Raw genomic sequence first — 14,620 nt, 5'->3', positions numbered from 1 at the left:
AGACAGGAGGGAAGGGGGCCAGGCACAGTCATTAAAAGTATGACACAACCATTAGCACCAAGATGGTGGAAGGGTCAAGTCCCAGTAGATCTTGAGCTTCAATACAAAATACACCAAAATACAGCAGGATGCTAAATGGCACTCCCACAGGTGCCAGGACAGGTTCAAGGCTGACCATAAAAGGTCAAAGGGTGAGTGGTGGCCCAATTTCTGGGAATCCCAGCACCTTCCCCAAAGCTGCTGAAATATTCCTCCCACTTATTAGCATATGAAGATACTGAGTGCATAAAAACTAACAACCCCACTCCTCGTGACTGCTCTCCCTGCTGAGGGAGACAGCCCACATTCTGTCTGTGGAGTATGTATCTACTTTTGCTTTAAACTGGAGCACCCAGCCCCCATGCCTCATGGCCTTTCTCTTGCCTTCTGAAACAGCCTACTCTGTCTACGGAGTATATATCTCTCTGAATAAATCTACCTTTACTGAACTGTGGCTCACTCTTGAATTCATTCCTGTGCAAACCAAGGACCCATACTTGGCGAGGTGCATCCCAGGGACCGAAATAAGACCTGAGATATGGCCATCCTCTCCCCCACATTTTCCTGTATCGTACATTCCTTCCCAAAGGATCTCACCTTGTGCACTCCAAAATAGACAGCACTCATGTGTCCTGACCTGGATCTGCTTCTGCGTGTATCATTTCTCATGTCCACCAGAACGTCACCTTCTTGAGGACAGGGATTTGGTTCTGTTCACAATGGAAGAACCAGCACATCACAGGTTCTGGAGAAGTATTAGCTGAATGAATGAGCTGTGGGACGTCCTGGGAATTCCACCTGGAACTCCTAGCCACTTGGGTCCCAGCTGACTCCAGCTGCTCCCTGCTACTCGTGGCTGACCTCTTGCCACCACTCTCTGCTCTGCCATCACCTAAACCAGGATGAGCTGAGATGAGCACACACCCCGGAGAGCATGGTGGCTGGTTCATGAGGTTGAAACACACTCGCCCCTTCACAGCTAGGGGTTACTCAGGATGGACAAACTGAAGGCAGCACCATGTGCACTGCCCTACCCCACAACTCACTTGAAGCACCAGGACTGCACACAGGGGAAACGCTGGCCCTTTCCAACCTAAGGAGAGGGACTATGGGTGAGAAGAGGGTCTCTGTCAACTAACAGTCTCTTTACAAGCCCAGTCTTAGAAAAGCTCTTTAAAGACACTTTCGGTATCATCTTTGTGTTTCTTTAATCCCTCTAGATATTGTCATTTTAATCTATGCATCAGAAATACAGATGCTCTTGAAATCTCTATTGATTTTCAATGAAGAAAATCCTCAATTTCCTTCTCTGCTAAGAAACTTACTGCACTTTATATAAAAAAAGCAGCTTCCTTTCATGAGTTTCTATCTTCAAACACCTAATTTCACAAGAATCAGTGATGCAGGACATGAAAATCATGCTGTGCTTTATCACCTACAGGTGAGCAGGGATGAAATGAATGAGGACTGATCTCATGAGGCAGGAGGGCTGGGCTGTCTTATTCCTGCTACAGATGGGAGGGCCCGTATCTGTGAGGGTGAGGGAGGACTAAGGATGAGAAATCAACATTTTCTAACCCATTTCTATTTTTCAGAGTTCCAGACAAAACAGTGTGATTGTATCAACAAAAACAAGAACATCTGCACCCTTCTAAAAGCACGCTACAACTATACTACTACTACACATGGCACTCTGTCACTGACCTAAAGGCTGATGACAGCCAAGAAATTTGCAGGGATCTTATTCTGTGCTCATCCACTTTTGGCTTTGGAACCTCAGGCAATTTGCCTCCTCTCCCTGAGTGTCATTTTCCTCATCCTTCAAATGGGAGTGTAACAGTCATTCATTTGCTCAGTGTCTATTTGACAACAGGAGACGGCTTATGAAAACAAACAAAAAAGCAAAACAGAGATTCTGATCTGTGCTGTCTTCCTCCTCCTCCCTGAACATGAACTTACAGCGTAAAATGGCATCTTTCACTAAATCCCGAACCTAAGGAGCAGTTCTGATAAGGAAGTCACAGGACTGCCATGTAACCGAGAAATGACCTGGTGAAAAAGAATGAGTTGTCAGCAATTCCTCGAAACCCATAAGGGTGCAAACCCTGGGAGCTACAGGCATGGGTGGGAGTTCCTTAGTTCCCCATTTCACAAAGCCCAGAACTTTGCAGGGTCCTTGAAAGACACAGATAGCCCAGTACAACCACACGGTGTTTTGGAGTACACTGGGGCCACACCGCTGCTGACCTGCACTGCTGTGTGTCCCAGAACAAGAGCCCTGGGCTGGGGTGACTCTGTTTGAGGCTGGACAAGAACTTCCTGTTCTGTCTCTTTTGCTCTCTCTCCCTTCCTGCAATAAAACAACTGGTAGGACTCCAGTGGGGAGCACTGCACCCACATTCTCTGGCAAACCACACACCAGGCAGCTCTAGCTGATCTGAGAGATGACTCTTCAATGAACATATATACACCAAAGTCAGGCAGAAGGCTGCCTGTGACCTTGGGAATCCAAACCATCTTGTCCTGTTAATCAGGATATTAGACATCTAAAGAAGGTGTGCACCAGATGAAGATGATGCCAAAGACAGTGTTGGTGGTTATGTCCAGCAGTGTCTAAGGACAAGTCATGCTCTGGTAGATGGGAGCATTTTGACTGCTTTAAGAGTTTGCTACTGAAGGGCTAGGTCATTTCATTGGGCCTTGAAACTCCAGACCTCTTTACTCACAAAGGCAGACAAGGTAGGTGAGCCAGCTCAGCCTTTATTCCAACTTCCTAACCAAAAGGCTATGAGGTTGAAAATATATTTCTCAGACTCTCCTGCAGCAAGGGTTCCAGGTGTGACTTTAAAAATGCCCATCAGAGTTTGAGATTTGCAAATATTATCTACTATATATAAAAATAGCTTAAAAATAAATTTCTTCTGTATAGCACAGGGAACTATATTTAACATCTTGTAATAACCTTTAATGAAAAAGAATATGAAAAGGAATTCATACATATATACGTGTATATGAATGATTGGAACATTGTGCTGTACATCAGAAATTGACACATTGTAACTGACTATACTTCAATTAATAAAAAATATATATATATATATATAATGCCCATCAGCAGCATCTGAGTGTCACTGAAAGCAGAAACCCAGATGAATGGAGGCAGAGGTGGTTGGAGGAGCTACGTTGTTTTGCTGGGGTGGATGCAGCCAGCATGGCAGAGATCTAGAAGGAATGCTCACAACAGCCACTCACTGATCTGCAAATGTGTTAGGGTAACAGCTTCCTGAAATCCTCTCCACCCCACCTGATGAGCCAGGTGTTTCTCTTGAAATCATAGGCCCAGCCTGAAACTCAGGTAAAAATTAAAAACTGTAGTCAGGCAATGAAGAGACTGGCAGGATGCTTTGGACAGAAGTAGGTCAGAAACAACAAGGAATGGGGAGGGGAGAGAATGCGTGCTGAGGACCCTGACTTCAGGGGTTGGTTGTTGATGCTGAGGAATCTGAGTCAGTATGAGTAGATGGATTGGTGTGGACTAAAAGGGTGGCCATTGATCAGATAAGTGTGTGATTTGGCCTATATTTATTAGAAGAGGTTTGTTTTTCCCTTCAACATTGATCATTTCTAGGGAGCAGAAAAATACTCTGCCACATAAAGTCTAAGTGCAAAAGAGATGCTACAGGATGATGGTGGTATGAAAAATTTCAATTCTGCAGTTCCAAGGTTTCCTTAATGAGGTGCACAGCAGTAGGTACTTAAAATAAAATAAGGTACTTAAAATAAAGACATCATCATATGTACATATCCTTAAAGATACACATATGGTGCTATAAGTGGGCCTGAAATGTGTTCTGCATTCTAAAATCCGATGAAATATAATCAGTAGCTCAATATTCCTGTTGGCTCTATAAACATGATGTAGCTAATGATCACAGAAAGCAAGATCAGCTAGGAAATTTGAGATTTGTCTTTTCCAGTGTCAAAATTAATATTTTTTGCTTTACTTAAAAAGCATTTTTTTTTAATTAGGGCTGTCAGCATCCATTGGTATACAGGGTTCAGTAGATGTGTTCAGATGTTCTAAACAGTGAATCAGAGTAGACTGAGGTTTAGACAGTAGTTAAATGTCTCTCCTGTGTGATCTGCACCCACATATTGATATACTGAAAATCCTTAAAAGTGAGAACTTCACTAAAGCAAAGAAAAGAGAGAAGAAAAACAAGCCATAGACTAGTGGAAGTTTTGTAACATGTAAAAATGACAAAGGGCTATTCATGAGCACATTTTTAAAAACTCCTACACTTTAATAAGAAAAACAACAAACTGACAACAGGTTGCACACTGCTCCCTGTAGGAGAAGCCATGCAGCTGGACTTTTATGTGAATGGGGCTGGAGCTGTAGAATTAGTCTTGAAAGTAACTCAGTTAAAACAAATGCGAATGGGATACACTTCTAGAATATCTGAGTAAAAATCTTGGAAAACTTACTCCTCTGTGAAGCAATGACAATGGCAAAATTTGTCAAAATTAACCTCTGCAGAACTCTGGAAATTAAACAAAGGCTTCCTGCAATCCAGGGAGTGTTTATTTGAGGTAATAAACAGCTAAATCTCCATAAAGATAGTGAGTTTTGTGGCATTGTAATTTGATCTACCCCAGCCCTGTATCCTCACCTAAATGGTGGCCTTTAAAAGCAACAGTCTCACAATCAAGGTAGGGGCAGAAGTGATTTGAAGTTACCCCAAAAACCCATCCCCAGAGAGGTGTCACTATTTGACCTATCTCAAACTCATGCTGTGCCAACAGCCTATCCCCAGAGTGTTTGTGGAAAACAATCAGCAGTGAGTATTTAACATTACAACTGCTTGAGGCAGTGGTACCAGTAGAGGCTAACTAGATGCTGACTAGGAAACTTAGAAAGCAAAATTGAGTAATGAGATGTTCTGGAGGTGGAGGTAGGGTTAAAAAGCTCCAAAAAATTCTGAGAATTGTAGAAGGCCGTACACATGTGTGGCACATGGCAAGGAAAGATCTGAGAAAATCTTAAGCCTTCAACTCTGGCTGAACTTGACGTTCTCCATAAGCAAGAACTAAAGGCTATGGGAGATCTACAGACTGCCTGCCAGTGCTGAGGTCATCCTTCAGCAAACAGACAGACAGCCACCTGGTAACAGTGCAAATGATTGGCTCCAGGCATTGAAAGAAATCACTGTCCAATCATTATTACAGTGATGACAGCTAGGGTTTCTGCACACATACTGATCTCATGGCCATGCATGATAAAGAATACATACTTTAGAGAATTTGTTCAGGAAAGTAATTAAATAAATAGCTGCAGCAGTAATGACAATGGAAACAATGATAAACCCTGGAGATGAGGAAAATCTGGCTTTCAGATCCACCACATTGTAATATTTTAAATGTCCAGTTTTCAACAGAAAATTACAAGATATACAAAAGAAACAGAAAAGTCTGGCCATAACACAGGGGAAAAAGTAGTCAATAGAGACTCCCTGAGGAAGCCCAGACACTGGACTTACTAGACAAAGACATAAATAGGCAATTACACATATGTTCAAAGAGCTAACAGAAGCCATGCCTAAAGAATTAAAGTATGTGAACATCTCATTGTACAGAGAATATCAATAGATAAAATTTACATTAAAAACCAACTAGAAATTCTAGAGTTACAAACATAATGACTAAAATGAAAAATTCAATAAGAGGTTTCTCTGTAGATATGAACTTGTTGAAGAAAAAGTCAGTTAACTTAAAACTATTGAGATTATCCAGTCTGTGGAACAGAAAGAAAAAGGAATGAAAAAAATGAACACCATGTCAGAAGTAGGTGGGACACCATCAACAATACCAATACACACATAATGGGAGCGCCAGAAGGAAGGAGAGAAAAAAAGGGGTAGCAAGAATATATAAAGAAATAATGGCTGAAAAACTTCCCAAATTTGATGAAAACATTAGTTTGTACATCCCAGCAGCTCAACAAACTCCATGTGGTATAAACATAGAGACATCTAAACACAGGCACATCAGAAACAGTGTGTCAAAGACAAGAACAAAGAACCCTGACAGCAGAAAGAGAAAAGTGGCTCAACATATACAAAGGCTCCTCAGTAAGACAGTTGATTTCTCATCAAAAACCACAGAGACCAGAAGGCAGTGGGATGGTATTGTCAAAATGATAAAAGGAAAAGACTGTCACCAAGTATTTTATAGCCAGCAAAATGATTCTTCAAAAAAAATTAAAGGAGAAATTAAGACACTCCTATGAAAACAAAATCTGAAAGAATCCATTGCTAGCAGACCTGCCCTACAAGAAATTCTAAGGATAGTCCAGCAGGTGTAAATGAAAGGACACTCACCTGAAAAATAAAGAGCACTAGTAGAGGTAACTACATGAGTAAAAAAATAAAACAGTATAAGTTGAGTATACACGTAAGTGTTTTCTTCTATTTGATGTAAAAGACAACTGCATAAAACAATACTTATGAAACTGTGTAGATGGGCTTATAAATGCATAAAGATGTAATTTGTATGACATTGACAGCATGAGGAGGGGGAGGGAAAAGATTGATACCAAAGCAAAGTTTTTGTGTACTATTGAAATTAAGTTGGCATTCATGTGAACTAGATTGCTTTAAAACAAGATGTTAATTATAATCTCCAGGGCAATGGAGGAGGAGGTGAAGAAGAAAAAGATAAAATAAACAACAAATTAAAATGGTACACTTGAAAATGCCTACTTTATACAAAAAACTGTAGTAATAAAGGAATGGGAAAAAAGAAATATAGAAAGCAGATAGCAGCTGTAACTTCAACCTGATAAGAAATTACATTAATGTAAATGAATTAAACATTCTAATCAAAATAAAAAAGGCAGAAATAAATGGAATAGAGAATAGATGAACAATAGAGAATAATCAACAAAAAGAAAATTTGGTTCTTTGTAAAGATCAACAAAATTGAAATATTTTTAGCTAGTACTGAAGAAAAAAAGAGAGAAGATTCAAATTACTAAAATCAGAAATGAAAGGAAGGATGTCACTACTGCCCTTACAAAACTAACAAGGAATATAAGGGAATACCATGAATAATTATATAGCCAATAAATGAGATAATCTAGATGAAATGGATAAATTCCTAGAAGGACATAAGTGACTGGAGCTAATTCAAGGATAAATAGAAAACTCGAATAGTCCTACAATAAGTAGTGGCTGAAATAGTAATCCAAAACATTCCCACAAGGAAATGCTAGGCCCGTATGGTTTTGCTGGTGAATTCCATCAACTACTTAAAGAAAAAACAAAAACAAAAACAAACAAACAAACAAACAAAAAAGCTTCACAAACATCTAAAAATAAAGAGGTGGGCACATTTCCCAATTTATTCAATGAGACTAGTATTACACTGATACCAAAACCAGACAAAGGCATCACAAGAAAAATAAAGACTGTCTCTTATGAATATAAATGCAAAAATCCTCAACAGAATACAAGCAAATCTAATCCAGTAACATATAAAACAGACCAAAATTAAGTGGGATGTATCCAGGTATGCAAAGGCAGCTCAATATACAAAAGTCAATTCATGTAATATGCCATATTAATAGAATAATGGATAAAAACTAGGAATAGAAGAGAACTTCCTCAACTTGACAGAGAACATCTGTGAAAATCCTGGAGCAAAGATCATACTTAATGATGAAAGACTGAATTATTTCCTCCCAAAATCAACATTGTACTAGAGGCCCTAGTCAAAGCAACCAGACAAAGAAAATAAAGCCTGTAGGTTAGAAAGAAAGAAATAAAACTATTTTGATTCCAGATGACATGATATTGTATATTGAAATCACAGGGAATCCACCGAAAAACAAAAAAAAGAGAGAGAAAAAAGAAAAAAAAAACCTACTAGAATTAATAACCCAGTCTGACCAAAATTGTAAGACACAAATCAATATACAAAAAAGTAATTTTATTTCTATACAACAGCACTGAATAATCTAAAAATAAAATGAAGGAAACATTTTCATTTACAATAGCATCAAAAAGAATAAAATACTTAGGAATATTAAGAAAAATGTGTGGAACATTGAGAAAAATGTCTGAAACTTGTATATTGAAAACTAAAGTACTATGGATAGAAGTTAAAGATGACCTAAAATAAATGGAAAGCTCTTCTGTGTTCATGGATCAGAAGCCTTATTATTGTTAGGATGGCAATCATCCACAAAATGACCTATAGATTCAATACAACTCTGGCTTTTTGGAACAAAATGAACAAGCTGATCCTAAAACTAATATGGAAATGCAAGATACCCAGAATAGTCAAAACAATCTTGAAAAAGAACAAAGTTTTCAAGTTTCCAGATTCAAAACTCACTAACAAAACTATAATCCATACAGTGTGGTACTGGTATAAAGGACAGACAAATAGATTGAGAGAAAAGAACTGAGAGTCCATAAAAAAACTCTTACACGTACCCAGTTAATTTTTGACAAAGGTGCCAAGACAATCCAATGGGGAAAAAACAATGTTTAAAAAATGATGCCGGGACACCTAAACATACACCTGGAAAGAAAGAAAACTGAACTTTTATCTTAACACCATTTATGAAAATTAACTCAAAATAAATCACAGACCTGAAACTATAAAAATGAACAATGAGAAAATCTTCAGGACTTTGGATTACAAATACTTCTAAGATATGACACCAAAAGCACAAACAACAAAAGAAAAAAAATCAAGTAAACTGGACTTCAGTAAAATTAAAAACTTCTATGCTTCAAAGGACTTCATCAAGAAAGTAAGAATACAATCCACAGAATGAGTGAAAATATTTCCAATATTTTCCCTGATATGGGACTTTTATCCAGAATAGACAAAGAAGATTTAAAATGTGACAATACAAAGACAAATACAATTAAAATGAGCAAAGAATTTGAATAGATGTTTCTCCAAAGAAGACATACAAATGGGAAATAAGCACATAAAAAATGTTCAACATCAGTAGGCATTGGGGAAACAGAAATCAAAAGCACAATGACATGCCACTTCATACCAACTAGGATGACAAATATATATGACAGATGATATATAAACATGTATTTATAAACCTGGTAATAAAGTGTTAATGAGGATGTAGAGAAACTGGACTCTTCATACATTACTACTGGAAATATAAAATGGTGCAGTCACTTTAAAAACTACTTTAGCAATTCCTCAAAATGTTAAAAGTAGAATACATCCCAGCAATTCCACTTTTTGATATATCCTCAAGAGAACTGAAAATATGTGTTCACACAAAAACTTGTCCATGAGCATTTACAGCAGAATTATTCATTATCAACTGATGGATGGATAAGCAATATGGTGTATTTATAACAATGGCATATTATTTGAACACAAAAAGGAATGGGGTACTGATATATGCTACACCATGGATGAGTCTTGACAACGTCACACTAAATGAGAGATGACAATCACAACAGGCAGCATACTGTATGGTTCTACTTATATGAAATGCTCAGAACAGGCAAATCTGTAGAGGCAGAAAGTAAAGTGGCAGCTTCTGGGGGCTAAGGGAAAGGAAGGTAAGGGAGTGACTTACTAAAGGGTACTGGTTCCTTTTGGGGATTATGGCTACACAACCCTGAAATGTACTTAAAGCCTTAATGCACACTTTCAAAGGCTGCATTTCATGGTATGTGAATTATATCTCCATAAAGCTGTTATTCTTGAAGCTGAGCCCACCTATGGAGCACCTGGCACAGCACTGACTGCGGCATCCAGAGGGGGAGTAACCCACCCACCCACCACAAAGGAGAGCAGCACCTGACCCAGTGTTGGAGGGGTGTGATCTTCTTGCCAACAGACACTGTGAGCATCACAGACGAGGGAGCCAACAGAGGGCCTCTGGAAACAGCAAACTGAGTTCGTGAAACAGGGTGAAGACACAAAGACCTCTCAATAAAACCATTAAGAGTGTACAGTCTCTAGGAGAACACATCTTTGCTTTTTAAATCTTTTTAAATCTGTTTTATTTTCTATTACCTTTTTAATCTTTACTTTTTAAACAGTTCTATATGTTTACAGTTCTCATTTCATTTTTAATTCTCTTGGTTTTGATCTGTTATTGATTATTCACAGGTTTCAAATATTGTGTTTTGATTTTTTTCTTCTTTTTATTAAGGTTTTTAAATGACATCTCACCTCAAATCCTATTCTGCTTCAACTTGCTATTCTATTATTGATTATACACTGTTTTCAAACCTTCTTTTCCTCCATTCTTTTATAATTCTCTCTCTCTCTTTTTTTTAAGTTTTATTCCAGCATAGGCTTTAGATAGATAAATAAATAAACTCCTTTTAGGACCACAATAGATAACTGATACTCCTTAAGCCACAAGGCAGAGAGATATGAGCAATATGAAGAAGCAGAGGAACTACTCCCAATTAAAAGAACAAGAAAAATACCCTGAAAGAACGATCAATGAAATAGACATTGATGGACTACTAGATCAAGACTTCAAAAAAGAATTACTGAAGGAACTAAAAGAGAGAGTGTTTAGAGATATAAAATATGTCAAAAACAAAATAGAAGCTATTAAGAAGAGCCAAGTAGAATTGATAGATTCATTGGCTGAAATGAGATCTTACCTAAAGGCTGTACAAAGCAGGCTAGATAATGCAGAGGAATGAATAAGTGTCCTAGAAGACAGGACAACAGAAACCACCCAGTCAGAACAGCTGAGAGAAAAACAAATAAAAAACAATGAAAAAAATATAAGGAACCTATGGGATAATATAAAGCATGCCAATCTATGCATAATAGGGGCTCCAGAAAGGGAGGAAAGAACAAAGGGGATGGAAAAGGTATTTAAAGAAATCATGACTGAAAACTTCCCAAACCTAAAGAAGGAATCAGACACCCAAGTACAGGAGGCTCAGAGGTTCCCAAACAGGAAGAGCCCAAACAGACCCACACCAAGACATATCATAATCAAGATGGCCACACTGAAGGATAAAGAAATGATCCTAAAGGCAGCAAGAGAAAAACAAAGAGTGAGTTACAAGAGAACCCCTATAAGGTTCTCAGCTGATTTCTCTACAGAAACACTACAGGCCATAAGGGAGTGGCAAGATATATTCAAAGTCCTGAATGAAAAAAAGATGCACCCTAGGATACTTTCTCCAGCAAGGCTATCCTTTAGAATAGAAGGAGAGATAAAGAATTTCACAGAGAAGCAAAAACTAAAAGAGTTTAGCGACACTAAACCCATGCTAAAAGAAATATTGAAAGGTCTACTCTAAATAGAAAAGAAGCAGGATGCTACAGAAATGAGAAACTCATAACTGGAAAGGTGATAACTACCATGAATTACAAATAGAATAAACATGAAATTGTAAAAGATGACATCTAAATCATTGAGTGGGAGAGGGAAACAAGAAAACATAGAGTATTTTTTTCTTTCTTTTTTTTAAATTTTTTGTTCTCAGTAGGATGGGTTTGAGAATACATTACTATCTGTTTAGTACACACAGTTACAGTAATTGGTTAACAGACTTACAAAAAAGTGTAACCACAAGCCAAAAACTTACAAGTGAGTCACAAAAACTAAATACAATCCAAGATAATACAAGGGAAAATTACCATACTACAAAAGGAAGAAGAAAGAAACAAAGAGGAAATAGCAAATCAAGTGCAAAAATAAGTTCAAAATACCAATAAACACTCATCAATCATTAATTACTGTAAATGTTAATGGACTAAATGCTCCAGTCAAAAGAAAGAGTGGCAGACTGGATAATAAAGCAAGAATCTTCAATACTCTGCATACAAGATACCCCCTTTAGGGAGAAGGACACACATAGATGGAGAGTGAATGGGCAGAAAATGATATTTCATTCAAATGGAAATGCCAAAAAAGCAGATGTAGCAGTACATATTTCAGACAAAATAGACTTTAAAACAAAGGCCCTAAAGAAAGATAAATAAGAACATTTTATAATGATTAAAGGAGTAATACAAGATGAGGATATTATAATCATTAATATACATGCACCTTACATAGGAGCACCTAAGTACATAAAACAACTACTAACATAGATAAAGGGGGAAATTGATGGGAATACAATCATTGTCGGAAATTTTAACACTGCATTAACATCACTAGACAGATCTTCCAGACAGAAAATAAATAAGGCAACAGAGAAATTAAATGATACAATAGAAAAATTAGATTTCGTGGATACTTTCAGAGCATTACAACCCCCCAAAGTAGGATATACATTCTTTTCAAGTGCACATGGAATATTTTCTAGGATTCATCATGTACTTGGTCACAAAAGAAGCCTCAACAATTTAAGAAGATAGAAATTGTCTCAAGCATCTTTACTGACCACAATGTCATGAAACTAGAAATCAATTACAGAGAAACAAAGAAGAAAAAAAGGAAAGCATAGAGATTAAACATCATGCTATTAAAAAGCAATGGGTCAATGATGAAATCAAAGTTGAAATTAAAGAATACCTTCAGACAAATGAAAATGAAAACACGACCACACAAAAATTATGGGACACAGCAAAAGCAGTACTATGAAGGAAGTTTAGGGTGATACAGGCCTTCCTCAAAAAAGAAGAACAATCTCAAATAAACAATCTAACCCACCAGCTAAAAGAACTAGAAAAAGAAGAGCAAAAATACCCAAAAGTCAGCAGAAGGAAGGAAATAATAAAGATCAGGGAGGAAATAAATAAAATAGAGATTAAAAAAAAAAGGAAAAACACAACCAAACCAAAATCTGGTTTTTTGAAAGAGTAAATAAAATCAACAGACCTTTGGCAAAACTCACAAAGAAGAAAAAAGAGAGAGCACAAATACACAAAATTGGAAAGGAAAATGGAGAAATTACAACAAATAACATAGAAATACAGAATATCATACAAGAATATCATAAAAACTATATGGAACAAAAATGGGTAACCTAGAGGAGATGGACAAGTTTCTGGAAGCATACAGTCCACCAAGACTGAATCAAGAAGTAACTGCCCACTTGAACAAACCAATCACTCGAAATGAAATTGAATTAACAACAAAAAAAACCTCCCTACAAATAAAAGTCCAGGACTGGACTGCTTCACTGGGGAATTCTACCACACATACAAAGAAGAACTCATATCAGTCTTTCTCAAACTCTTCCAGAAGACTGAAAATGAGGGAATACTGCCAAACTCATGCTATGAAGCCGCCATAACCCTGATACAAAAACCAGGCAAAGACACCACCAAAAAGGAGAATTACAGACCAATATCACACAGAGGCAAAAAGTCCTTACCAAAATACTAGCAAATAGAATCCAACAGCACACAAAAAAGATTATGCATCATGCTCAAGTGGGGTTCATCTCAGGGACAAAATGGTGGTTCAACATATGCAAATTAATCAATGTAATACATTACATCAACAAGAGAAAGGACAAAAATCACATGATCATCTCAACAGATGTAGAAAAGCTTTTGATAAAATTCAACACCCATTTATGATACAAACTCTCACCAAAGTGGGTATAGAGGGAACATATCTCAACATAATAAAAGCTATATATGACAAACCTACAGCCAGCATAGTACTCAATGGTGAAAAACACAAAAGCTTCTCACTAAAATCTGGGACAAGACAAAGTTGCCCACTATCACCACTCCTATTCAACATAGTCTTGGAAGTCCTGGCCACAGAAATCAGGTAAGTGAGAGAAGAAAAAGGGATCTAAATTGGAAAAGAAGTGGTAAAAGTGTCACTATATGCAGATGACATGATACTATATATAGAAAACCCTAAAAGATCCACACAAAAACTACTAGAGCTCATCAAAGAATTTAGCAAGGTAGCAGGTTACAAGATTAACGTTTAAAAATCAGTTTCATTTCTTTACACTAATGATGAATCAACAGAAAAAGAAAGTAAAGAAACCATCCCCTTTAAAATAGCACCCAAAGTAATAAAATACCTAGGAATAAATCTAATCAAGGAGGTGAGAGAATTATACACAGAAAACTATAAACCATTGGTGAAGGAAATTAAAGAAGAATTTAAAAAATGGAAAGGTATCCCATGCTCTTGGATTGGAAGAATCAATATTGTTAAAATGGTCACACTGCCCAAGGCAATCTACAGATTTAATGCAATCCTTATCAAATTACCCAGGACATATTTCATAGAACTAGAAAAAATCACAATAAAATTTATATGGAACCATCAAAGACATAGAATTGCCAGGGCATTACTGAAGAAAAAGAAAGAGTCTGGAGGAATAACTCTCCCAGACTTCAGACAATACTATAGAGCTACAGTCATCAAGACAGCATGGTATTGGTTAAAAAAAAAAAACAGACATATAGACCAATGGAACAGAATAGAGAGGCCAGAAATGAACCCACAAACTTTTGGTCAACTAATCTTTGACAAAGAATGCAAGAATATACAATGGAATAAAGACAGTCTCTTCAGCAAGTTAAACATAAGACAAGACACAATAAACCTACTAGAAGAAAATACAGGCAAAAT

The sequence above is a fragment of the Vicugna pacos genome, chromosome 35 (assembly GCF_048564905.1).
Source record: "Vicugna pacos chromosome 35, VicPac4, whole genome shotgun sequence".
Classification (NCBI taxonomy): Eukaryota; Metazoa; Chordata; class Mammalia; order Artiodactyla; family Camelidae; genus Vicugna; species Vicugna pacos.
Note: the sequence above shows the minus strand (reverse complement) of the source record.